The sequence below is a fragment of the Choloepus didactylus genome, chromosome 5 (assembly GCF_015220235.1).
Source record: "Choloepus didactylus isolate mChoDid1 chromosome 5, mChoDid1.pri, whole genome shotgun sequence".
NCBI classification, from domain to species: Eukaryota; Metazoa; Chordata; class Mammalia; order Pilosa; family Megalonychidae; genus Choloepus; species Choloepus didactylus.
In genome coordinates this window covers 20,361,932-20,389,616 of record NC_051311.1, presented here as the reverse complement: position 1 = coordinate 20,389,616, position 27,685 = coordinate 20,361,932, and the positions used below count along the sequence as shown (strand labels likewise).

At 37.1% G+C, this 27,685-nt stretch overlaps 1 pseudogene; it reads right to left on the bottom strand.

Annotated features, from left to right (window-relative positions):
- Positions 1-198: 198 nt before the first annotated feature.
- LOC119535205 lies at positions 199-27,287 on the bottom strand (annotated as a pseudogene).
- Positions 27,288-27,685: the final 398 nt, after the last annotated feature.

Here is a 27,685-nt window from a genome sequence, read left to right as displayed (position 1 = left end):
ACTGTTTAAGACAAGTACGTGCAACAAGCCTTTTTGTATGGGTGCTGACCTTATCATGACAACTCTGGTGGGTTCTTTATGAGAAATAAACTCAGAAAAAGACAGTTTCTTGGGTTTAGGAGGGACCATATTCTGGGATGTGCTTCAGAGGAATGGACAATAATTTTAGGATTAGAACCAAGAGATGCAAGAGATTCTTCAGCTTCTTGTAGATTTTGAATGTTGAATTACCCACTGAAGTGAGATATTATCCCTTTCTTTGCAAGAAATTGAATAGCAGCAAATTTCTCTATCTTGAATAGCAAAGAGCATCATTTTTTCAATTAGCTGTTTCTCATCCAAGGCATTAGAAAGATCTCTTGTTCCCAAGTACTAGTGCTGGAATTCCTTGTAACTGTGTTTTATCTAGAAGATTATGTAGCTCATTTCAAGAGGCTGCTATCTTTGCATGATCTGCAGCATCTGTCATGTACACAACAGCATTGACTCTGCAGTACCGTTCCCACGTGCTCTGGAATCGAGGTTGCTCTCTCGTGTCCCAGATTTTACTGTGACGTCACCTTTAGTTACTTTTCTCACGTTGAGTCCACTGTGAGTATCCTGTCTTCACTGAATTGACCTGACGCGATGACATTGACCAGGGTGGTCTTGCCCAATTGCTGCAGCCCCAGGAGTGTCAGCTCACCTCCTCCCTCCAAAAGAGCCAGCGGAACCAGCCCAGCAGGCCGGAGAGGAGCGCCCACGTGAAGGCGTCTGGGAGGAAGGACCGACAACCGGACAGACGGGCGATGGCAGCAGCGGCTTCAATACGAGCGTGCCTCGGCCCAGACCCCACAACAGCTCCAGGGTCCTGGAGTGACAAGGGCTGACACTGCAAGGCTTACAATTTTTTTAAATCGTGTAGAAATTTCATGGCAATAAATATGAAAACTTAGAAAAAATAAAAAAAATATCTCAGACAAAATATAAATTACCCATAACATTCAATGTAAAATTTTAAAAATCAAAAAATATACCTCAATACAGAAATTTAAATAATTATTAAAAATATCTTTTTCACAGCAAACACCAGAATCAGGTGATTTACAAGCATATTCTGCCAAACAATAAAGAAATAGGTCATTCAAGTCTTAACCAAATTATTAAAATAGAAGAGGAAATATAAAAAAGGATGCCCAACTCAACTCATTTTATGGGATTTGTATACCCATAATGCCCAAACTAGAAAAGAATATGAGAAATAGCAATTAAATGCCAACCTTATTTATGAATATAATTTTAAAAATCTAGGCAAAATTGAATATATTTTTTGTAATATATGTGTATTTTAAGTTGTAAATTATTTTTTAAAAGGGCAGTACAATGATGAGCACAATATCAGGATAATGATTATCACCAGTGAAGGCATGTGAGAATTCAACCTATTAATATCCTATTCCTTAAACAGTGGTGGGTATGGAGTTGTCTGTATTATTCCTCTTTAAACTGCCCTTTTGCAAGGATAATATATTTCCTACTTCAAAAATATAATATATATTGTATTTTGCATATATATTGGCTAGAATATGTAAACCAGAAACTAGAAAAAGAAATAGTACACAAAGTAGAGTGTCACATCTGTGATTTCTACTTGTTGATGAGGCTAAAAATTGACACCAGCATCTGAAAACATGTATGATCAAAATAACAGCTACCTGAATCTCCTTGGGTGGATATGAAATAATAATAATAAAATTGAATGGGCAGCTGCACTGTCTTATGATGGGAATTTGGCATCCCAGAATAGGGACCTTGGGAGTCTCATTTTTATCTGTTTAGAAATCGTAACATTCACAGATGGTCATGGAAAAATAATAAAAATTGTATTCTACTTTGGAGGTAAAGGAAAGTTTTTAGGGCTTTGAGCTCATTATCCAGGTTCAATTGCATGATTTGGAGACCAAGATATCCTTCAAAATAAAAAGAATCATTTTGTCATAAAATTTGAAATTTTGTAGCAGAAAAATTGGGTGAATGGCAAGAAGAAGGGAGATGAACCAGAGAGAGACAAGGAGAGAGAGAGAGAGACTTACTGGACTTGTTGCCAAATTTCCAATCTGTTATGAAATAAACCTGCTGCCTGAAGGGATAAAAATATTACCATATTTGATCTTGGACTGGAAACTGTCACCATTCCAGCATTTCCCATGTGTGTATTTACTTCTTGGGTTAATTAGTTCATTATGACTTTAAATAGATTTCATCTTGAACAGCCTTTATTTGGTATCTGAGGAAAGTTGATCTATGGTAAACATTATTTCTTGTGATCTTGCCTCTCATTTCTACCAACATAATTCTTGAGATAAGCATTTATGTTGAACACGATTTCTCAATATTGCCAAATGTATAGTTTTTGTGAATAATAGAGTACAGGAATAATAAACCATTTCAACATTTCAACAAAATGGGTCATTTTATTTAATTATAGTGGGGTCTATCTCCTGTAATCCACCATGATTTGACCTTCTGTCTCAGGCCCAATTCTGCCCTGTGGGCATTCTGCTTACTATTTGAATATTAGTGCAGATTTAAGAGCACCTCGACATACTGGCTAGTCAATGACTTTTCTCTTTTTGGAGGGGAGGATATTGCTTGGTTCTTACAATGTTCTCTCTAGTCCATAAAAAAATATTGCATATGGAGGAGAGCAATTATAGTCTGTAATTGCTTTCTCCAGACACTGTTTTAGCCAGATTTAGGCACAGTTACCATACAAGAATTCCTGTATAATTAAATTGTTCCTCTTAATAGAGTGAAAATTGCATCATCATCCCTTCCATATAAGCCAATAAAAATTTGCTTTTCTTGTAAAAATTAATATAAATATATAAAGTATATACAGTTCCCAACCCATATTTATTTGGCAGAATAAAACTAATTCATTTGGCACCTCAAATTCTATTACTATAACAAATCATAACATCTTACTTCTTACTCTGTTACTACATATATGTACCATGCATTGAATAATGTAACCTTACAATTAGAGTGCCAGCTAGAATATTAGGCAAGCACATAACAGTGATATTTGAGAACACAGACTTTGGATTCAGAAAACTTAGGTTTCAAATCCATTTTTAAATCTGGCCTAACCTGAGACTAAGTTTTCCCATTTGTAATACGTGATTAACATACCACATTACAGAAATATGGTGTGTGTTAACTATGTTAGTTTATACAATGTGCATATTGATTAACGTATAGGAAGGGCTCAATCTATAGCAAATGATATGTTGATGGATTTCTTTGGGTAATGATGGATTTGGTGGCTTAGAGCTAGGAAAAACATGTTATTAAACAATTCCTGAAGGTGTGAACCCTTGGAAATAGGATCCTTTGATGAGGTTACTTCAGTTAAGGTGTGACCCAGCTAAATCAAGATGGGTATTAATCCCTTATAGGGAAGGGGAGAGAAAGAGAGAGAGAGAGAGAGAAAGAGAGAGAGAGAGAGAGAGAGAAAGAACCAGAGGGAGCAGCCTGAAGTTGGAGGTCAGCACAACCCAGCAACCCAGAGAAGCCAGGAGAAGCTCTCTCTCACATCCATTGCTATGTGACAGAAAAGCCAAGGACCAAAGATTGCTGGCAACCAGCCCCAGAATGCCACAGTCTTCTGGAGGAAAGCAATGCCGTGATGATGCCTTGATTTTAGACTTCTCCTAGTTTCACAATAGTGTGCCAATAAATTTCCACTGTTTAAGCCAACACATTGCATGGTATTTTTTTAGCAGCCTGGAAAGTAAAACAGTTTTTGATACCAGAAAGTTGTGCTATGACAAATACTTAAAAATGTAGAAATGGATAATGGGCAGAGGTTGGAAGAATTGTGAGGTGTTTCATAGAAAAAGCCTAAAATGTTTTGTAGAGACTGTTGGTAGAAATACGGACATGACAGGGAATTCTGATGAGGCTTCAGAAGGAAGTGATGAATGTGTTATTGGGAATTAAAGAAAGGTAATCACTTTTATAAAGGGGCAGAGAACTTGGCATAATTTTTTTTCTGATGTTGGATTGAAAGCAAAACTTCTAAGTGATGAACTTGCATATTTAGCTGAGGAGATTTCTAAGCTAAGTGAGAAAGTTACAGCCTGGCTTCCCCTTGCAGCTTATAGCAAAATATGAGAGGAAAGAGATAAGATGAGAACAGAACTCTGAAGCACAAGGAAACCAGAAACTGATGGTTTTGGAAAATTCTAAACCTATCCAGAAAGTGCACTCTGAGAGTAGGGCCAGAAGTGGTTCTATCAGGGACCTCCCTGAGCTGCTGGAAAATGAGTCCCCAGAGGACAGGGTTAGGGTTTAATTGATCATGGATCCAGGCAACCATTTCAGTGGAAGACAGGATTGGAAATGCAATTATGGAGGAAGGATTTGTAGAATATTCTATTGTCCGATGATATGTATCTGAACTGCATGCAAACCTAACAAGGTTTTTGCAGAACCACTTTCAGTCTGGAGTGAAAAAGAGACAGAGAAGGGATAAATTGAAGGAAGAATGACTTCAAGGGCAGAAACATGGAAGCCAATGTCTGGACTGAAGATATCTCCTTGGGCCAAGGGAGTGGGCCCATCCATGTGTCCCCTGAGTTTGGAGGGGGCAGCCATCTGCCCTGATGCTTGGAGATGACAGTCCTTGTGCCCTGACACTCATGGAAAGCCTGGTCACCACCTGATGCTTGGAGACAATGGGTCCTTCACCCAGTGTTCCGCAAGAGCATGGCCATTGCACAAATGCTTGGAAGGGACGGGGATGCTGCTCCATCAGGCCTGGAGGACAAAGCACTGATTCATAGATGACTCTCAGATCTTGAAATTTAATGGAGCTTGCCCTGGGTTTCAGAACTGTTTGGGACTCATAGCCTTGTTTTCCTTCCAATTTCTCCCTTCTGTAATGGCAATGTCTTTTCTATGCCTGTCCTATCATTGTATACTGGAAGCAAATAACTTGATTTCACAGATCTACTGATGGATGGAAATTATGCCCCAGGATAGACCAACCCATAACTGATTTTGGTGAGACTTTGTAATTAGCATTATTACTGAAATGACTTAAAGCTTTTGGGGTGTTTTAATGTAATGAATGTATTTTGCATGTGGGAAGAACATGTCTTTTTGAGGTCCAGGAGGTGGAGTGTGGGGGCTTAGAGTGGTATGTATCCCAGAAAAATATGTTCTTAAACTTAATCCATTCCAGTGTCTGAACTCTTACAAATAGGATCTTTTGGTGAGATTACATCAGCTGCAATTTTGCCAAACTAAATTAGGATGGGTCTTAATCCTTTCACTGAAGGCCTTAATAGGAAGGCCATAGAGAAAGTAGCCACATGGCGCAACCAGAAGCTGGAAGTCAACAGAACCTAGAGAAGCCAGGAGAGGCTGCCATGTGTATTGCCATGTGATAGAAAAGTCAAGGGCCAAGGTCTACCAGCAGCAAGTCCAAGAGTTCCACAGTTTTCTAGAAGAAGCAATGCCTTGAGGAAATCTTGATTTTGGATTTCTAGTCTCAAAACAGTGAGCCAATAAGTTATCATTGTTTAAGCCAACCAACTGCAGGGTATTTGTTTCAGTAACCAGGAAAATAAAACAATGGACCAAGACTCTACCAACACCTCTCTCCCATAGAAAACAATCATAAAATGCAGGCAATAGTAATTTTAAAAATCAATAAAGGCACTGAAGAGTGAAGACTCTGATCTGGGATAAAGGAGGTGAAGTACATCTTTATGAATTTAGTCTGGAATTAAGTGCAATAAGATTGGTAAGGCGAAACAGTAAAATGGTTTCTGCTCTCCGGAAGCATTGGAAAATGAAGCTGGGAGTTCTGTGGCCACTAAAAAGAGTGAGGGAACAATGGAAGGGAAAAATCCAGAGAAGGCATCCCAAAATTTGTTCTACCCTCCCCGATGGTTATTCCCTGAATGATGTATTTGCAGAAGAGACTAAAGCATTTCAGCTAAAGGTAAACTATTTGAACTTAGACCAGAGTTGCTGCCAAAAAAACAGAATTTGCTATTCAAATCCTACCAAGTTAATTGTCTGCTAAAACAAAAGACACAGCATTCATCAAAAAAAAAAAACAAAACAAAACAAAATAAAAACAAACGGAATTCAGATTCTCTACAACTTAATATTCATAATGTGTAGGATAAAATTCAAGATTATTTGATATACAAAGAATCAAGAAAATGGAACACATTCTAAGGAAAAAGAAAACCAACCCTCTCCAATTTGGCAATGAATCAGATATTGGAACTAGCAGACCAAGATCTAGCTATTTTAACTATCTTAAATGAAGTAAAGCAACGTAAGTTTGCAATTAATAAAAAGGTAGAAAATCTGAGCAAAGAAATAGACACAATAAAAAAGAACCAAATGAAAATTATACAACTGAAAAAGGCAATATCTGGCATAAATAATCCATTGGATAGTACCAACAGTCAAGTGGAGATTCAGGGGAAAATGTAAGTGAACTTGAAGGTAGATCAGTAGAAATCATTACACATGAAGATTAAAGAAAGAAATACTGTTTAACATCCATGTAACTGGAATTTCAAGAGGAGCCAAGAGGGAAAATGGGACAGAAATATATTTGAAGGAATAATATTGAAAATTTTTGCAAGTTTAATGAAAGATGAAAATTTACAGATACGAGATTCTCATCAAAAACCAAGTAGAATGAACACAAATCCAAGTTGAGGCATATCATTGTCACACTGTGGAAAGTCAAAGATAAAGTGAATATCTCAAAAACAGAGAGAACAAATGGAAATATTACATATAGTGTACCAAAGCTCTTATTAACAGCTGACGTAAAAATTCAGTGGGGTCATAGGAGAGTGGAACATTTTTAACATGCTGAAAGAAATAAAAACTCAAAATGTAAGAATCTATATCCACTGAAAATATAATTCAAAAATGTTAAAATGTGACATTTTTAGATAAAGGAAAACTAAGAAAGTTCATTTTCAACAATTCTTCACTACAAGAAAGTACAAAGGCTGTTGTGCAAACTGAAGGGAAAACATACCAGATAGAAATCTTGAGTCTTCAGAAAAGAAGGAAGAGCATTAGAAATAGTAAATATCTATTCAAATGGAAAAAAATGCTGTGTATTTCTGTGTTCCTTTCCTCCTAACAGTTTCCTAGAAGATTTAAAATGAAATTCCCAAAATTATTCAAATAGTCCTTAAAAAACAGGCAGTGGGGAACAAAATGAACAACGAAAGATATATAGAAATATATATATATATTATTATATATATTTATATATAATTTATATATAACTTATTATCACTAACTGTATTAAATATTAAAGGAATAAACTTTCCAATAAAAAAGCACAAAATTCCAAAATAGATAAATAAAACAGGACCTAAATATATGTTATCTACAAAGACATACTTTAAATAAAAAGGCACAAACAGATGAAAGTAACTGGATAGAAAAAATTTACCATGAAAACTGTAAGCACATGAATGAAAGACTGACCACAATAATATTAGAAAAAATAAATACATGAAGCAAAATTTGATACAATTAAAAAGAGAAATAGAAAATTCCACAGTAATGGATGGAAAGTGTATTGGTTTCCTAGGGCTACCACAATAAGTTGCCACAAACTTGGTGGTTTAAAACAATAGAAATTTCTTTTCTCACAGTTCTGGAGTCCAGAAGTCTGAAATCAAGGTGTTGACAGGGCCAGGCTCCTTCTGGGTGCTCCTTTTTTGCTTCTTATGGTGTCTGTTGGCTTCTGGCCTTCCTTGGCTTAAAGCAGAAACACTCACACCCTAGCTCTGTGTTTGCATGGTACTCCCCGCTGTGTCTGTGTGTTTTCCTTTTACAGATCACTTGCACTGTATGGACATCATAGATGATCCAGAAAAAGACCAACAAATTATTAGTACAATAGATTTTAGAGAAAGTGCTGAGATAATTCAATTAGGAAAAGATATGCTTTATAAGAAATATTGCTGGAACTACTAGATATCCATCTGAATAAAATGAACATTGACTCTTACCTCATGCCACATACAAAAAATAACTCAAAATGGATCACGGACCTAAATGAAAGAGCCAGAGGTATTCAATTTCTAGAAGAATATATTGCAGAAAATCTTTGGCATGGGCTGGCCAAAAATTTCTTAAAATTGACTCAAAAAATTTTTTGAAAAGAAAAATCATTAAAATAATTTTTTGGCTCCTTGGAAAATATAGTTACAAAATTGAAAAGTCAGGCTACAAACTGGAAAAAAATATTTGCAAAACATATATGTAACACAAGTTTTATATATAAATACCATCCATCATGAGAAAAAACAGATGAACCAATAAATATGAGCAAAGTTTTGAACAGAAAAACATAAAATGGCACAGAAACCTTTGGCATCTTATAAAATTAGCCATACACTTACCACACAATTCAGCCATTCCACTCCTAGATTTTCACCCAAGAATATGAAAACACAATGACCTAGTAAATGAAGGTTCATAACAGCAGTATTTATAATAGTCTCAAAATTCAAATAAAAGCAAATACCCATGAACTGGTAAATACATAAACAAATATAAACAAACTGTGTAAAAAGTGTATAAATGAAGTGTATAAATACATAAATGAAGTATATAAATGTAAAAAGTATATAAATGAAGTGTATAAAAAGTGTATAAATGAAGTATATAAACAAAGTGTTTAAATGAATATAAATAAACAAAAGTAAATTTTTAGATTTTAAACTCTCAGGGAGCAAGAGTTTTGAAAATACATGTCTGAACAACAACCAGCAAAACATAGGACTTAATAAATAAGTTGTATAACACAGAATTGATACCCTTCGGGAGTTGGAGCTGATAATTACCTAAGAGCATGAGCTAGCGGGAGCATGGTAACCATAACTTAAGGCAAAGCAGGTTGTCATCTGACTCACAAAGAAAACTAGGCAAATCCAGAATTCTGGGTGTACTTGTGAGCTTCCTGCTAAGGTGACAGTCAAAGCTGCCACCCCAAGAGGCACCACCTGCTGGCGAGTGGAGACAAGATGTGCTGCCACATTCCACTGGGATCAGAAATCTTTGGAGGGTTTGCGCCCTCTTCTCAAGAAAGGAGACTGTGAGAAACTCAGCAATGTACATTCCTGATTCCCTTCGAGGAAGCAGCTGCAACCAACAAGGATGTGCACCCTACCTTGAGGAGCACTCTGGAGAGGGAAGATTTTGGTTATGGGGATCTTAGGAGCATCCCCTGTGAGATGTAAGAAGATGGGAAGCAGCACAGAGGAGGCTGTGGGGAGTCAACAATAATCAGAATTCTCAGCTGGAGGAGGAAGCTTCCTCCTTGAGGTAAGAGAAGAGACAGATGCTGAAGGGCAACATCTGGTCCCACTAGTTGGGAGAAGTGTTACATTAGAGAGAGTGGGTACATCACCAGCAGAGTCCAAGAAGTGAGGTTTTCAGAGTCTCTTGGGCTCACCCTCTCCAAGGAACCTTTGGTTGCTTCTCTCAAGAATGATTTTGCTGAAGAGACTGGGGCAGGACTGGCTACAGGGTTAGTGGGTCCAGTGTAACATGAAAATGCAAGGCCTCGTCTTCAAAAAGTATTAAGAATTTCAGGGTGGTGACCACAGAGCATGGAACCAAGTGTGAAGCCCCTTTCAAAAGCAGGGCCCAGAGTGGCTGCACAGGTCACATGCTCACAACCCTGCCCTGACTGGAGGATTGGAGGATAAATCCTCAGTTCAGTCAAGCAAGAGGAATACCAGGATTTTATACTGGAGCTTCTCAGAAAGGAAAAGCTCTGCAGGATCTTCTAGGGATCATTAATTTAATGAGGTTCCTAGCCCAAAATTGAAGGCTCAGATGTAAAAAGCCTCAGGGGAGACTGAAGAAAATTACGCAGACAGGTTTGGCAATCAGGGCTGCGTAAGTTTAATGCCAATTTGTTTAAGATGAGGTTTGAAGAGGATTGAATAGTCATCTCATGTTGTTCAAATTGGAAAGATCTTTACAATCCTAAATGATATTTTTCTCTTTAATACTATGGTAATTATATTAGATCATTCCAAATGTGATTCAATCGTTAGGGAATCTAAATATTGTTCCTAATTCTGTACTTCACTTTTCAGCCCATTGTTACTGTCAGATTTACTTCTACCAAAACATCCTTTTTTTCTTTTCTTAATTTGCATTCCTTCTGCTAATTGAACTTTGAAAAAAAAATCAATGTTTCAAAGCATACATTTTATTAGTTTTTAATGCTGTTTAAAACTCTTAGATGCTCCTTTAGATGAATAAATAATATTAATTAAAAAATCCCACCCAAGTGCCTGCAATCTAAAATATTGGTGTATAAAAGAATTCTCAGGACAATACCTGGTTACTGATTCACTTCAAACTGGTCAGAAAATATTAACTGAAGTTTAGTTTTAGATTTTTAAAGTAGGTAATATTTTTCAAGGCCTTCTTGGGTAACACAATCTTTCTTTTTCCGTTTTACCAGAGTAACAGTAAGTCTCAATGTCAGAGGTTACTGCCCACAGCAAATTAAGCAAGTACATACTATGACTTATTAGACCTTGACATTGAGACACGAAACAATGCAATGTGAGTCGTAAAATGTAGCTAATGGATATTTGAGACTATTGATTAAGCTGCTCACTGAGCACACCAGTGTCTAATCTAGTCTAATCTCTAGAGAGATCAGCTCTGTATTTTCAGGCATTTTCTTATTTCCTTCATTTGGAGGCAAGTAACAAATGAGAGTTAAAAAAAAGAATATTTTCCCAGCACTGCTTTTCCAACACGAAAAGTGATTTCAAAACAAATGAATTTTTAGGTGGTTATTTCTCCACAAGCAACTACCCAAATATGTTTTGTTAAGGTATGTTTCATTTCCCCTCAGGGTTACTCGGTTTATTTTTCCTGTAAAATAACGAAGGAAAGTGAGGGTTCTATTGAACAATTGCCTCACAGTCCTTCTTTCTCAAGTGCAAGAGCCAAGCGCATTTCCTGCCATCTGTTTCATTCCATCTCCTGGTGCTTATTAGGGTCCTGGCAGCCTCGGGCAGATGGAGAAAACTGGCGGCCCTTGTTGTTGATTTGTGAAAGCAGCCCAATTTGTTAGATTTGCCAAGCAAGTCTCCTGTGGCAATGATAGAAGGACTATTGAAACTCCTAGGAGAGAAAGCCTTTCATAGTACCAGGGCGAGGGCTGAAAACGAGAAGACTACTACTATGGCGGAACCCCAAGTCCAACGCTGTCTCTGGATTTATCTCTGCTGTACTGTTACCACCAGGAAACACATTCATTGGCAAATGCTGATCATTATCTGCAGACTGGATCAGGGTTTCCTGCCTCCTTGTTTCCAAATCTTGCCTCAGGAAAAAAAAATGGGTTTAAATTCTCTATCTGCTCTTTCTAGAGAATCCCAAATTCCTATTTGTAGTGTCCTGTTGATGCAAATTTTCAGATGCTTTTTAAGTGGTAGGAGATGTAAATCTTTCCTTACAACTTTGTTCTCTGGGGATTTTTGTCACACCTTGATATTGATGAAGGGAAGAGCTGGAGACTTCTAACAAAACGTTGTTGAGAGAAACAGAGGAAAAGATATTTTCTTTCAATGAGAAATATAGTGCATTGTAGCAGCAGCACAATAAGGATCTAGCATGTAAACATCTGAGCTTCTAAGGTTTAGATTTGTTGGTTGTAAACCTCATCCAGTATACATAAATCAAATGTGGTGGATTAGTTTAGCAGCAGTCTAAATAACTATAGATACAGATATTTTTATTTTTAAACCAAAGCATTTGGAAAACCACACTGCCTTTCTAAAGTCCCCCAGAATGAGACAGTGCTGAAACCCAAAAGGTTGTGGTCAAGGTCTTTATTCAAGACCAACTCCTGTAAATATGTCTAGCAGCAAGCAAGACAGTCGCCTTGATGTTTCCACTTCATGTGTTGGCTGGAGGTCTACCAATATGCTCAATCACCATGTCCTCTATGGGTCAGTTTTTCCCCAGGTTCCCTGAGTTCTCAGTCATTTCAAACATGAAGACTTCCGGGATCAAACCCATCATCCCTCACATCTCCTGACCCCTCAGTCGCCATCAGGAATCCAAGAGTCTCATATTATCCACCATTATGTAGACTAATTTTCCCAATTGTTTGTGTAAATATTTGGTTCTATCTGAATTCCCAACCCGTCCTCTCCAGATATTCCACTTTGCCCTCTCACACTTGTTCTTTCAAAAGCAAATTCTTCTAAATCCTCAATGGTTCCTCTGAATATTTTCTTCAGTTTCTAGTTCCAATGAAACTTAGCTGTCCTCTCTATTAAAAGACTTTTATTCTTTTGTATCCTCATATTTCAAGACCTACTTGAGGGCCAATGGGGTCCATGTATCCAATTGCTACTTCCAGACTCTTCCTTCCTTCCTTCAAAAACATAATCTCCTTTGAAGTATTTGTTTGTCACCAGACTGTTTCTACCATTTCCTCTCCTTGCCAGGTATTCTACCACATTCGAATCCCTGACTTCTACTTTACTGCAGCTTGGTGAGCTCTGACATCCTGATACAAGGATCAGTGAGAACTCCGGCTGTTCAAGTCCTTCAGCTCTGAGCCCCACAGAATTTTTCCTCCACCCCACTTCCCATAGGCTACGATCCAGATCTGGTTGTCACCAATAACAACATGGCCTCTGAAATTTTAATTCCAAAAATCTGTTTCTTTGACTCTTATCTTTTGTTTTCAAGCATTTACTCTACCATAACCTTTCCAGCAATTCTCTGACTCCATGGAATGCCTTTTCACTACTCATATAACCTCTTCTTTCCTTACTTCCACATTGAAGAAAGCCTTCTTAAATCCTGTGCCCCTCTCCTGTTAGCTCTGCATTTATTGTTGCCAAATTTTTCAAAAGAATTCCCTGAAATCTGTTTTCACTTTATCACTTTCTGATGTCACCTCTAACTACTACAACTGGACTTTTGTCCATATCACTCTATTCAAAGTTACATCTATTATTTGTCCTCATAAATTTATGATACTATACCGATTTGATTTTATTTCTTACTGGTTACTTCTTCTAAAAATATTAGCTGGCTAATCCTCCTCCATTGTCAGATACTGCCTATTCCCAGACCCTGTCTTAACCACTATTTTTTATGTTGCACTTTCTTTCTAAGTTATCTCATCCAGCCCCATTGATTTACATACTGACCATACACTAATGACTCTCAAATATGTAGTCTAGCTGAGCCTCTCTCATGAGTTTCACATTAATTTATACACTTGCTTCCTTGAAATTTTTCTCTGATGTTAGAAAATCCACATGGTCAAAACAAAACAAATATTTTTCTAAGAAAATTTCTTCTATCCAAAGACTTTCTATTTCAATAAATATTACTATCATTCATGCAGTTTCAAGCAGAAAACCTAGAAACCATCCTTGATATCTCTTGTATCCATACCTTATATCTAATCCATCAATATATCTTATTGGTTCTACTTCCAAAATATGTGCCAAAATATGATCATCTCATTATCCCTACTTCTACAACTTCATTGAAGCCACCATCACCTTTCAGGCAATTTCCACAGCTCCTTAAATTTTCCTGCCTCTTCTCACCTACCCCTCCACCTCTGTCATCCATGCCCCATGCTGCAGACTTTCTAAAGTATAAATAATGTAACTCCACGTTTGATACCCTCTAATTGTTTTCCTTGGCAGAAAGGAAAACAAAACAAAACAAACAGATAGTTATTTCCATGGGATTAATCCCATCACCTTTCATTCTTCCCTGAATTCATTGTTTTAACTATATGTCCTTTTTGATGCCTCTTAAACATGCCAATGCCATTGCCATCCCCATCCCAGGGCATCTATTTGCTGTCCATTCTCTGTATCATTATCTTCTTAAAAGTCTTCATATGGCTGCCTCCCACTCATCATTCAAGTTTCTATTATCTTTTTAAAAAAGGCCTTCCCTGACCATTCTAACTAAAGCAGAAAGCTCCCTTCCAGTATTTCTGCATCACATTACACACTATCTTATTCACAGCCTTTATTGTCACTTACAATGATATTTTTTTATTTATTTGTGTGTTTATTAGTTGCCTACCAGCCCCTTCCAATATTCTATAGATCAATAGGACTCTACTCTGTTCACTGCTTTTTCTCAAGGACTGCAAACAGTGTCTGGTAAAAAATTAGTAGCAATAGCTAGCTAACATTTATGCAATGCTTGTATGTGCCAGGTACTCTTTTTAACACTTTTCATATATGAAATCATTTAATTTTCACAACTTTATGACATATCTATTATTGTATATAGATGAGAAAAATGCATAAATCACATAACCAAAATATAGTAGAAGCAAGATTCAAACTCTGGCAGTCTGAGTTCAGAGTCCAAACTCTTAACCACTACACTTTGTCTCCCTTATTAATATTATTTTTTGGTATTTTACTTATTTCTTTTTGTAATCTTGATTTACTGACTGGGGTCATTTCCTTTCAATCTGAATAATTGGTTTGACAGTGCTTGTTGGGTTAGTGACAAACTCCCTCAGATTTTGATCACCTGGAAATGTCTTAATCTTGCCCTCCTTTTTGAAAGTTTCACTGGATATAAAATTCTTGATTGAGTTATTTTCTTTCAGCACTTTTAATATGTTGTCCCACTGTCTTCTTGCTTCCTTTGTTTTTGATAAGAAATCAACTCCCAAGTATATGATGTGTTGTTTCTCTCTTGCAGCTTTCAGGATTCTCTCTGTCTTTGGCATTCAACAATTTGATTATAATATATCTGGCTATGATCCTTTGAGTTTATGCTGTATGGATTTTGATGAACTCCTTGGATATGTATTTTCATATCATGTTAAATTTGGGAAAATTTTAACCATTTTTTCTTGGAAATAATTTCTGCATCTTTCTTGTTTTCTTTCCTTCTGGGAAGTCTATATTTCATATACTGGTACACTTGGTCTGTTAGGCTTTATTCATTTATCTTCATTCTTTTTTTCTTTTTGCTCTTCAGACTGAATAGCTTCAATTGCATTTTCTTCATGTTAAGGATTCTTTCTTCTGCAACTTCCAGTCTGCTTTTAAATCCCTATAGGGAATTTTTCATTTCTGCTATGTGGTATCCATCTCCAGTGATTCTGTTTGTTTCCTTCTTTTTCCCTTCTTCTCTTTTTTTTAAATTTCTATCTCACTTAAAATTCTCATTTTGTTAATAAATTGTTTTCCTGTTATCCTTTAATTTTTGTCTGTGTTTTCCTTTAGCTTGTTAACATATTTTGGACCACATTTTAAAATCTTTACCTGGTGTGTTGGTTTGAAGCTATATGTTCCCCAGAAAAGATCATGTTCTTAAAGCTAATCCTTTTCCTGGGGTATAGACATTTGTGGGTGGGACATTTTGATTAGGTTATTTCAGTTGAGGCATGCCCAGGTGGGTCTTAATCCTCTTACTGCTGTCCTTTATGAGAGACAAAATTCAGAGAAGCACACAGAGAAGCTGAGACAGAAAAGCCAGAGAAGCTGAGAAAGAAAGAGACACAGAAAACAAGCCACGGAAACAAAGAGGAAGCCATTGAAGCCAGAAGCTGGATGCAACAAAATCCAGGAGAGAAGGGAGAAACCAGAAGTTATTGACATGTGCCTTGAGGATTGCTGGAAGCTGGTCTTCAGAGAGAAAGCATCACCTGTTGATATCTTGATTTGGACATTTTTATGACCTAAACACTGTAAGCTTGTAAGTTAATAAATCCCCATTGTAAAAGCTGACGCATTTCTGGTCTATTGAATTTCAGCAACTTTAGAAAAGTAAAACACCTGGTGTATTCTTTATCTGATCTTCATTCATGGCTTCTGATGTTTCATCTTCCTTATTTAGATGGCCAACATTTCCTGTTGTTATGTATGTCTTGTAATCTATTGTTGTACATGGTACATTTTCATATTTTAATGTGTTAGCTATGGAATATGGAATTTCATGTGTCTGTTTCTTATGTTTGTATCCAGATGGTGATATGACAGAGATTTCCTTAAATGCAGGAGAGAATTCCTTTCTGCCATTTCTAGGTATAGAGATCAGAAGAGGTCACTGGCTCCAAATAGGAAGCAACAGATCCACTGGGTCTGGCTTCTGTACAGTCTGTGGTCATGCTCTTCATCCAATGATTAAAATCTTTGAACACCACATTAAAGATATTTTTTGCCATTGACGTGATGGTAGATGTGTCCGTCTTGCAAAGATTTTGCATGGATATCATTTCCTGTTTTTCAAGGTCTCTTCCCCTGCGTGGACCAGGCCCAAGTACTCCTGGCACTGTGGGTGCCTCTTCTGTGTGTCCCCAGGGAAGGAACTCCCTCATTTATTGACTGCCTGACTACCTCACTCTTGAGGTCCAAGATCTTGAAAAGCATGCCTGTCTGATGTAATCTAACAACTATAGGAAACTGGTCAGAATATCTCAGTAATACGGGCACTAAACTTTGTAAATTCAGCTTAATATTACTATAAGTCAGGGTGCCTCAAACTTTTGGTCTTAGAAAAACAAAGATATTTTGTTTATATGGGTTATGCCCTCCAATATTTACCATTTTTAGAAATGAAAACTGAGAAACATTTCAATTCTTTAATTAATTTAAAGCAAATAGTATTAAATAGTTAATAATATTTAATTTAATTTTAGCCAATATAATTAAATAGTATTATAGTAACAATAATGCTATACATGTTGATACAGATAACATTTTAATGAAAATTGAATCTTTAAAACAAAAGAAATACATAGTGAGAAGAGGAGTATTATTTTACATTTTTGCATATCACTTTAATAACTGGCTTCCTAGAAGACAGTTGTATTCTTGTATCTGCTTCTGCATTGAATCTATTGTGACATCACACATCATATAGTCTCTGGGAAACTGTAGAACACACTTGCTAGAGAATAAGAGTGGAAAAAGCAAATGATGTTGTGATGATTAATTTTATGTGTCAACTTGGGTAGGCTATATGCCCAGTTGTTTGGTCAAAAACTAGTCTCGAAGTTGTTATAAAGGTATTTTGTAGACATAATTAACATGTACAATCAATTGACTTTAAATAAAGGTTACCCCTAATAATGTAAGTAAGCCTTATCCAGTCAGTTGAAAGCCTTAGAGAAAAAGTGGGGTTTCCCTGAAAAAAAGAAATTCTGCCTCCAACTGCAGTATAGAAATCCTGCCTGATTTTCTAGTCTGCCCAACTGCCTTATGAATTTCATACTTGCCAGCATCTACAATCGTGGGAGCCAGTTCCTTAAAATAAATCTATTTTATGCACGTGCACACACACACATACATCCTATTGGTTGTATGTTTCTGAAGATCCCTGACTAATACAGTATCTTATTATTATTGTAAATATGGATTTGACACAGCAGACCACACTTTGAGAACTGCTGCTCTGAACTGAATTTGCACCTTGAATTTTTGTTCCCTATCCCCTAAGCTGTTTTCACTAAGGTAAATAATTAATTTGCTTATTTCTGCCTACATTTACATTTATCCCAATCACTTTTGTTATTTTTTTATAGCTCAATTTTTCCTGTTTGAGGAGGTCATTTTTTAATAGCTGCTAAATTCTTCAAAATTATGATTGTTTATCTTTTAGAAAGCATAGGTTTAATACATGAAAATTAATAAGATGAATAAATCTCAATTGAATTTCATTTTATTCTTTCATTTTAAAAATGCTGAGGAAGTTTTTATCAAGTGTCTGACTCTTTTTTATGTGCTTGGGCTCCTTAAAAGAACGAAAAATAGACAAAATTCCCTGCTCTTGTGTGCTCTCATGCTAAATGAGGGAGAAGGAAAAAGAAAGAAAAAGTATATGTTTGAAGGTGGCAACTGCTATGCATGAAGATAAATGTGAGCCTGGTAAGGGAAAGAGGGTGGGTATTTTTGAGGGAAGTTGCAATTTAACCTGAGTGGTAAAAGCTCCCCTTGTTGAGAAGTTAACAACTGAGCAAAGGGTTGAAGGCATGGAAGTTGACCAAGTAAGTAACGGGGCTGCACATTCCATGAAGAGGGAACAAAAGTGCAGAGGCCCCAACCGGGGAGGAACTTGTGCCTGGTGCTTGGTGAGAGATGGGAGGCTGCATTACTGGAGTGAAGTCAGCAAGAGGGAAAGTATTATAATAGAAGTCAGAGAGCTGTGGGCCACCAGATCATGTACGTCCCACACCTGTGCGCTTATATTCTGAGTGAAATTGGGAGTGCATTCCAGTCTTCATAATGCTAGCTTCCTAAACTTGCACAAAATATATATTTAAATGTGTCTCAGTATCTTCGAATATAAAATTAGGAAATTGTAAGAAATTGTCTAAGATGCCAACTGACTTTATAATTCTGTAATTCTAAGGCATTTTAAATGCAAATAAGGAAATGCAAAACAACCAATAAAAGCTAAAATTATTAGTCACAAAACTGACACTTCAATAAGGATACATTTTAAATATGCAAATCAGAGAGACAACATTAGCAAGCGATGACATGGGGATTCAAATGGTTAAAAACAAAAATAAAGTCCAGGCTCTAATGAAATAAATAGGAAGCAAATAGTTGAGATAAAAGTTAGAATGCTACTAATAAGGCTTTTAGGATATATGCATACTTTATTTATTTATTTTTTAACCCAAGACAAAACTTTGTTATGACAATGTTTTAAAAGAAAGTGAGATCTGAAGAATACTGGAAACTTAAAAAATATGTTTAAAGACACTTTTTTTTTTTTTTTCTGGTAAGATTTAACTGGCTTACAAAATAGTGGATTGTTAGCAAACTCAGATTTTCTTCATGGAATTCAAACAAGACTCTTGGGTCAGAGGCCAGGGTCTGAAATTGGAGGCTGTGCTGCAGATTTACATGATCTGTATATAGTGACACACCCTTGCTTTTATACTCTTTTGGCCTAAGACCTCAGCTGGAATGAGGATATAATATCACCTTGGCTTTAGAAAAGGCTTGGGGACATCCCCTTTGAATGACCTGGCCTATCACCAGTCACTTCTCTCTTGGACATTTTTGGCTGTTATCTAAGGCTTAAGGATAAAGGATATTGTGCAGAGCCCTTTCCTCTCCCATTCTAGGTACTAAGAATCCTAAAACCAGAGTGTAAAACTCAGTTGCATCTCAAAAAATAAAAAAGGGGGGGTGCAGTTAATTCAATGTCTGTGCACAGGTATATGGTAAGGGCCGGGCCCAGATTTAGGTCTCAGCCTGAAGTCCTGGAAGTTCACACTCAGTGTCAGGGAAGAATCTACTGGGCAATTAACCAAGTTCCAAGCCACAGGTCTTGGATGCTTTTAACTTTTTTTAGCACCCTTCTATCTTTATATGCTTCTAGACGTTTCACTTGCCTGGATGATTTTGGCTCAGATGGCACTCCTATTTTGGGGCAAGATCATCTCTGCTTGGATAAAGCTACGGATTGGTGCCCACTGAACTTCATAGCCCTGAAATAACTAACAATGAGTTTAATGCAATATATTTTCATATTGAACATGTCATGTGTGAAGTGTCACTCATGGTGTACCGTGGGAGAGTCCAAAAATAGACAAGCCTTAGTGGGGCTCAACTTCTAGGGTTCTGCTGTCCAATATATAGCAGCCACTATTCGCATGTTGCTATTGAACACTTGACATGTGGTTAGTCCAAATTGAGATGCACTGCCAGTGTAAAATGCACACTGGATTTCAAAACATAGTCTGATAAAGAGAATAAGATAATTCATTAATAATGCTAGAGTGGTTGTATGTTGAAATAATAATATTTTGGATAAAAGAAAAGATTACTAAAATTCTGTTTCTTACTACCTTTATAAATATAGCTACCAGAAAAATTTCAATGGCATCTGTGGCTTGCACTATACTTCTACTGGACAGCAATGCTCTAGAGGAAAAAGATCACCAGAAACCACAAGTAGGACTACAAGCCAGATTGTGCAAAACAGCCGTAATTGACTTTTTTAATCCAATGAAGTAGAAGAATAGGAATTGTAGGAGCAGGAAAATCTACCACGATCACGGGTAGTAGGAGAAGTCCTTTAAATCATCATGGAAACAAAGCGATTGCGTTCGTGCTGTAAAGTGTAGGTAAATCTGAATATTATACAATTGTAACTACTCTCTGGAGACTTAAATATTCTACCTCAATTGATTTTCCCTTCATAAAGCAGCCTCTGACCTGCCCTAGCCCTTCCTCCCTCAGTCCAACATAAAAGTTGCTCTGATGATTTGGGGAATTATATTGCTGATGAAACACCATGCCTTATGGTTTAACACCTGTTGTTGTTGTTTTTTATTTTTTTAATTTATTTTCCCAAGAATACTGTCACTAATACCAGTATGGGTGCCACAGTAGTTTATCTTTGATGGAAATTAATTATATAACTTGAATTATTGATGGAATATAACCATTCACCATTCACTTACTAAACTAAACAGAAACATCTTTAGTTAGGAGCTTAAAAGTAGAATCTTTGTTGCTGTTTATGTTGATGGATTCCTTCCTAAGTAAAGACCATTGCTTTCTAAAGCTAACCAAAGTCTTCAATTGAGACCTACTCTACTGCACCAATTTTACTATACTAACTGTCCCAATTCACCATTTTGGCTATGTGAGGTCAGTATGTCAGCACTCCTTGTTACTACCTTAAAAAAAAATACACCAAGAACTCTGGTATCTGTAATTTCCAGGTCTCATTTTCTTTTTCTAAAACATGTACTTGAACCTCAGAAACTGATCAATTTGCTGAAAAGCACTACCTTGTAACTGTGAAGGAACTATAAGAAGTCAAGATTCTCCCTCCCTCTGTCCTCTTGCCACCCCTCCGGGCTCCATACCCCCAACAGGCCCTGAAGCCAATCCCTGGAAGATCTGCACACGTGAAGCTCAAAACCCCTGGACACTCATGGCACCCAAACTGACCTCGAATCTCAGAGCAACAGAGCAGAGCTGCCGCTAATCCAGGCACTTAATACATGTGTGCTGTTGTGGAGATCTTGTCCAAGATATACTTCCTCACATATATAACTTTAAAGGCCTTCCACCAGTATGGCCCTCCTGACTAATTAATCTCTAGCCAGAGGTAGTCATCCATAGCCCTTTCACTTAGCTCTCATCAATAAATGTCAGGTAACTTATAGTTAGAGTTTCATCACATCATTCACAAAAAAAAGAGAACATATTCTCTGTGGTTCATTAGTATTCTTCTCAGACTGTAGTTCCAAAGTGTCTTTTTGCTTCTTCTTTTGCTAATTTCTAACTGACAAACCTCACTAGATCTATGGCAGGTGGACTTATCTCTCCCCCACCCCCCACTCCACTCTCTCATCTCCACATTTCTCTGTTTAAAAGAGGTTGTTGGGTCAGTCACTCTCAAAATAAGCCCACTGACCTGGAATGCAGCAGTCTCCACATATGCGGATGTGTTATTAACGGATGTAAAATATTGAAGAAAGCAACCCAATGCAGAAAAGTCTCACTAGTGCCAATCCATGGAGAATATGGTGGGGAAAGAACCAGACCACACAGTGGAAAAAAAAAAAAGGCAGCAGAATAGACAGAAGTGGAGGTTCCACTTTCTGAGAGCTTTGCTTTGTGTTAGAGGCTGCATGGACTCACCTCTCCATTTTATAAATTTGGAAATGATGTCCCCAAAAGAGTGGGCAAAAGCCTTCAAATAGTGGTGCATCTAACTCTGGACAGCATGCATTTCCCCCCCCCCCCCCCGCCATCCTGTTAATAAACAGAAGCACATATTTGCATATTTTTAGAAAATGTCTTTACTGTCAGTTTTAAGAATATATATATTTTTAAAGCATTGGTAAAGAAAGAACCTGGACCTCCCCTTGGATTTTGTCCTTGCAGGCAGCCAGCCTAGATCAGGAGGTGCTTTTCTTCATTTCGCAATAGACCTTGGAAGTAGCGGGTGATGACATCAAGGATGTCTTCCATCCCTGTGCTCTGTTTTGAATTTGTTTCCATTTGAGGCCATTATTAGGTCAAATTTCCAATCCTCAGACTTTCCATTTTTAACAATAAAGAACGAGTTTTATAAGACCTGCTTTTTGTCAAGCTCTTCCCCAAAGTGATTCAATACCTAGTACATCTGGACAACTAAAATTGCTTAAACTCACAGATTAAATGAGACCAAAGGAAATAATTCTAATAATTATTAGGTACAACCTATTAATCTATTAGTTTGGGCACTTCAGAGTTGTTTAAATAAACTATTTATTTTTCCATATTACATATCAATATCTGAGTACAATTAAAATTACCTCTGTGATAAATATCCCCCAAGCTAATGGATTTGGGCAACTTTTTCTAAAACAACACTATAGTACCAATACACTGGTAAATTTAACTTGCTTTAAAAGTTTTAGGGTACATGTGACCTCCGTGTAAACTACATTTTTGACACATAAAAACTTCTGAAGTCGCCAGTTTGGAATAGTGTAATGCAAGCTGTGTGCATGCATTTCTATCAGGTGACTATTAATGTCTGATTAGCCTTCTTTAATAATAGGAGGATTGTTAGAATAGATGGAAGGTGAATTTTACAAATGGAAACACACACATGTAACATGTTGAGAAAATGTCTCTACTGTTTATCCTTAATTTGAGGGTAATTTTCTTATTTACCAGATAAGAAAATTAAAACCCCCATAATTAACCAGGGATGTAATTCACAGTAGGATTCTGTTCCCAAATGTCTACCCCTCACCGCCTGTTCCGTAATTTTGAAGACAATACTAGTCTCTTCGAGGAGAGGCATCAAGCTTTCTACAATGCTTAGCTCATACCTAGCAGAGATGAGGCTTTCAGTAAATATTCTCCAAATTGAATGGAGTTCATGTTGACATCTGTCAGTGCATTTTCTTATAAACACATAGGCACATTTATGCAGCAAATACAACTTTTCATAATCTGGCTTGTGATTATATTTATTATTGACTTTACATCATGCTAGGTGTAACGAAAACTCTTTGTTGATGAAGATTTTTAACACTAAAAAATGAAAATATTATGTAAGATAACCATTTAGTCTTAAGAAAATCATTGCATGGAATATTTTAAAAAAGTAAGAAGTCACTGCCGTGTCAGCCCAAAATTTAATATTCTGCAATAGCTTTTAAATTCTATTGTTTTAAACATGTTGTTTTACTGGTCCCTTAGGAACTAATAATGGTCCTGAAAATAAACTAGATGGGTTCTTTTCCTTGGCCTCCATTTTAGGTCTTAAATGGCATTTCTGTGTTCACAGTCATCTTTTGTATTGCATAAACATTTCTAACATCCAGGAATCCTTTTGGGGAAAGAGACTCTCCATATAAGGTCAAATTTCTTTTTTTTCCCAGAAGAGAGGAAACCCAGTCATCCAAACCACCACTATCCCCATCACAGGCTGGCCCTTCCTTTCCTTTGGAGTGTGCTTTGTGTCTGCCTTGTGCCAACGCGAGCCGCTTTGGAGGTTGATCCTGGGTGCTTTCAAGACAGTGGCCTTTGAGAAGACAAACTGACTTGCAGAAACCCCTCACCAAAAAAGATGATGACGTCAGATCCTGAACTGCTGCATGTATTGCAAAATGATAGACGCGGCAGAAAATCTGAGTTCTATATGCAGTTCAGGAACAGCCGACTAAAACAGTGTAATTATATCCATGCAAATGCTAACCACTTGCATTTTCACATAGTCCAAATGTTGACTGAGTTTGGATTTGGGCTAATAAAATGGAGCTTACTTTATGCCTGGAGAAATTTACTTTCTTAAAATCTATTCTGAACACAATTTTGAGAACTACCAGGTTGCAATTTACTCCTCAAAAGCAGGCATCAAATCCTTTGAATCTTACTAAGCCGCAAGTGTCCAGCTCAGTGTTTTGGCACTAAATTAATCTCTTGTCAAGTTGAAATTTGTAAATAATGTTAAAGGTAATAAATTAATTTTTGTTATTTCCCCAAATAAACTATTTTTAGGAATAATGATTAAAGTGTTTTATGTACGTAATTTATTGTTTAATCTTACCTCATTAGCATACCTATAAAATGGAATGCCAATAAAATCTTCCTTGTGGGATTGTGGAGATTGAATGGGTTAATACACTTAGCACTTAGAATGGTGCCTGAAAAACTGCAACCAATGAATGAATTGAATTTAGTCATTATTCTTTCTCCTCTTCCTCTTTTTTTTCTCATTATTGTTTTTTAAAGTTACAAGGAAGTTCATTGTGCACATTTCGTTCAAAATGTTCCATATTTGAAAGTAAAGAAGCTTGAAAACATGCACACACACACACACACACACTTATACAATATACATATATTTGAAAAGTCTTCTTTTTAATTGATTAATACTCATGACTCTTTGGGGTCATACTCTATTTTCATAGAATACTTTTTTGGGGCAAGTTTTCTGATCCCTGAACTCACACCAGACACTGGCTTACCAATAGAAACTTAGACATAGAACAGAAAAGAGTGCAGTTCGGCCAACTGCTGCAGCGGGGGTGGTGGTGGTGGCGGCTGACAGCCTACAGAAACAGCTGCCTGCTCCTTAAGTGGCTCCTGCATCAGAGCAGTGGGACAGAGCTGCCAAAAACCTCAGTTTCCAAAGTCTAAAGACTGTTCTTCTGAAAAAGACCCACAGACACATTCTCCTCTCTCTCTCTCTCACTCTCTCACTCTCTCTCGCTCTCTTGCTCTCTCTCTCTCACACACACACAATTTAATTCACACACACTCAAAAAGCTAAAGAAGAAATTTAGGCACACCTGCAGACTAGGAGAAGGCTGTCTTCTGTCATCTCCATCTCTTCTTATCTCACCTCTCCCCCTCCCCTTGCTCATTATTTTCGAAGCTCTCATTTTACCTTTGGAAATAATAATCTTGTAAATTCTGATAACAATTACTTTGAGTGTGTGAATATTCATGACTTGCTGTGTTATCTTCTTTACAGCAAAAGTAAATAGAATTGGGCCTGGAGATAGAAACAAGCACAAAAATGGAGAACAGAATTCAGATTCTTTGGTATGGTTAGGGGAAATTATATTGAGGCAAGAGAGATACTTATGAGCTGGGATCCCTCATTCTAACCCTGTACACAACTACCTACTTCTCTTACAGGTAAGATTGCCTTGTGACCCACAGAGAAAGCTCTAAGTAAAGCCAGCTCAGATGCTAGGAATATACTAGTTGATATGCATACAAAATGAAACTTCTTCTAGCCCTGACATGGCATATAGTTACTCCACAGCCTTCGATTCTGACCATATACATCTAATTCAGAAGTGAGAGCAGGCTGAATTACTATAGGTATCCATAATAGGTACACTCAGTCCCCTTTATCCTCAGGAGCCTACTCTAGCCAATGGACATCACAGGTGAAAGACTCAGGCTAAGACATGGAAACTTGAGGCTAAAGGAGTAATACAGAAAAATACAAGTGCATGCCCCTCACCACCACTTTCCCAATCTCAACATAAGCAAAACTGTTGCTCAAGATCTGAGAAGGTCCCTTTGTTTTCCCTCCCACCACTACAACCTTAGGGAGTTATCCAGAACACCTGGTTCCAGATACCTAGTGGCTTTGGGGGTCATGATTTTTTTTTTTCCTTTTACCCTTAGTTTGCCCTAACCTAAGCAAGCCAACAATCAGGTTCTCACACCAGAGACTTGCCAAAAGAAAATCTAGAGAATTGACTTACCTACATAAAGGTGTGTGTGTGTGGGAGGGCTGCTAATCCAAAGAAATTAGGTAATTAGATAAGGAATTGCCTTATTTGTTCAAACAAATGTTATACTTTTTTTCTCAATCATTTTTGAACCAATAGCTTCTTTGTAGTGCTATAATAAATATTCTCTGGTCTGTTGCAAACCAAGGCATTAGGAGATGGAAGTCTGGTTATTTTCCGTTTCTCTAGCCATTCTTCTTGATCTTTACTTTCTTGCTACTAAATCCATTGGATATTAAATGATCATGAAGAAGCTTAGACCAATAACATTGGTCAATGGAAGTGAAAAGTAAGCACTTGTGTCTCATCAGTTGATTCAAAGTTTTTTGAAGGGGACTCTCATTCCCTTCTTTTTGCTCGACTGAAGAGCTTGCTAGAGCCTTCTCAGGAGGCAACTCTACTCAGATTGGAACCTGAAACTGGAGGTGTTTTTCGCCTCATTCTACTTAGGGTCTCAATCTCATTTTTTTCGACCCTCTTTTACTCATTACTAATATTCATTTCTCCTTTTCTTCCCCATGGAGCTGCTCTTCTTCTTCTTTTTCCTCTTTCATTTATCTGTCCTTATGTTTGCATAACCGTCTTTGTCCACCAAAGAGCCCTGAGTTCTGTCCTGAATTTCTGCTCTCAAGGTCAGGTTCCAGGCTTTTCTACGTATACCTCACAGATGTTTTTGTGAAACCTGTGCTTCTTGCCCTTGTTGGATCTGCTTCAGCATCAGCTCCCATGCCACACCCAGATATGGCAGCAGCTTCTGGTGTGAACGGGGTGAGAGTAGGGCAGGATCATGGCCTGTGATCCCAAGACACCACCACAATGAGGGGACGGGGACAGCCCATGCCTGGGAACAGGAGGTTTTTCAGGAGAAGCCAGTATGCAAACTATTTCCTTTTGATTTCTGAATCTATTTTCATTAGTGAGTTTATCGGGTACTTTTATATTCTTGCCTATGCTTAACTGGTTCAGGTACCAAGATTAAACTCAATTTATAGAATAATCAGAGAATGTTGTTTAGTTTTCTAGTGTCTTGGTAAGTTGGTGTTCACATGGAAATACCAGGACAATGAAAAAATTTTAAAAGTTGCCTCCTTAAGTGTCTATGGCTGGTATATACTTTGTGGGGGAGATTTTCAGCTTGTAATTCATTTCTTACAAATGGTTATAGAATTATTTAAACTTCCTATTTTTTTCTCATCAGTTTTAAAGTCCTCTTTTTTTTTTTTAAGGAATTTGTCCATTTCCTTTAAGTTTTCAAATAAAATAGCAAAATGTGTTTCATAATATTTGAGGCAGATTAATTGCATCAGTGGTCCCAATTTTTCATGGCTCCCTGTACCTTGGATATGTGACTTGGTTTGGCTAACATGACAATAGCAAACTTGGTGCCAACAATAGTTTGATGAAAACACTTGCACATATCTGCAATCTTTTGGGATCCTGCCACTTCATGGAAACGTGCACAGTTCATCAAGCCTTCTACAGGGATGTGACAGACTCTGGAGTAGAGGGAGCTTACCCTAGCTTAGACTGTCATCCTAGATCAGCCAGATACATGAGCGAGCCTGCCAAGTCCAGCTGAGCACAGGTCACATCAGCAGAACTTCCCAGAGAACCTTTAGGCAGATTCTTGGGTGTTTGTTTTACACAACAAATGGAAAATGGTAAAATATTTTCATTTCTTTATGATTTCTGCAGCATCTATAGTTATCAAATTTTTCACCCTATGTATCCTATATGTGTGTCTTCTCTTTTTTTTCTTGTTCTATCTTGAGAGATTTGTTTGTTTTAATAGTTCTTTTCACTAATTTTTGTTTTATTGATAGTGTCTAATGTATCCTGGTTTTCTATTTAATTTATTTCTTTTCT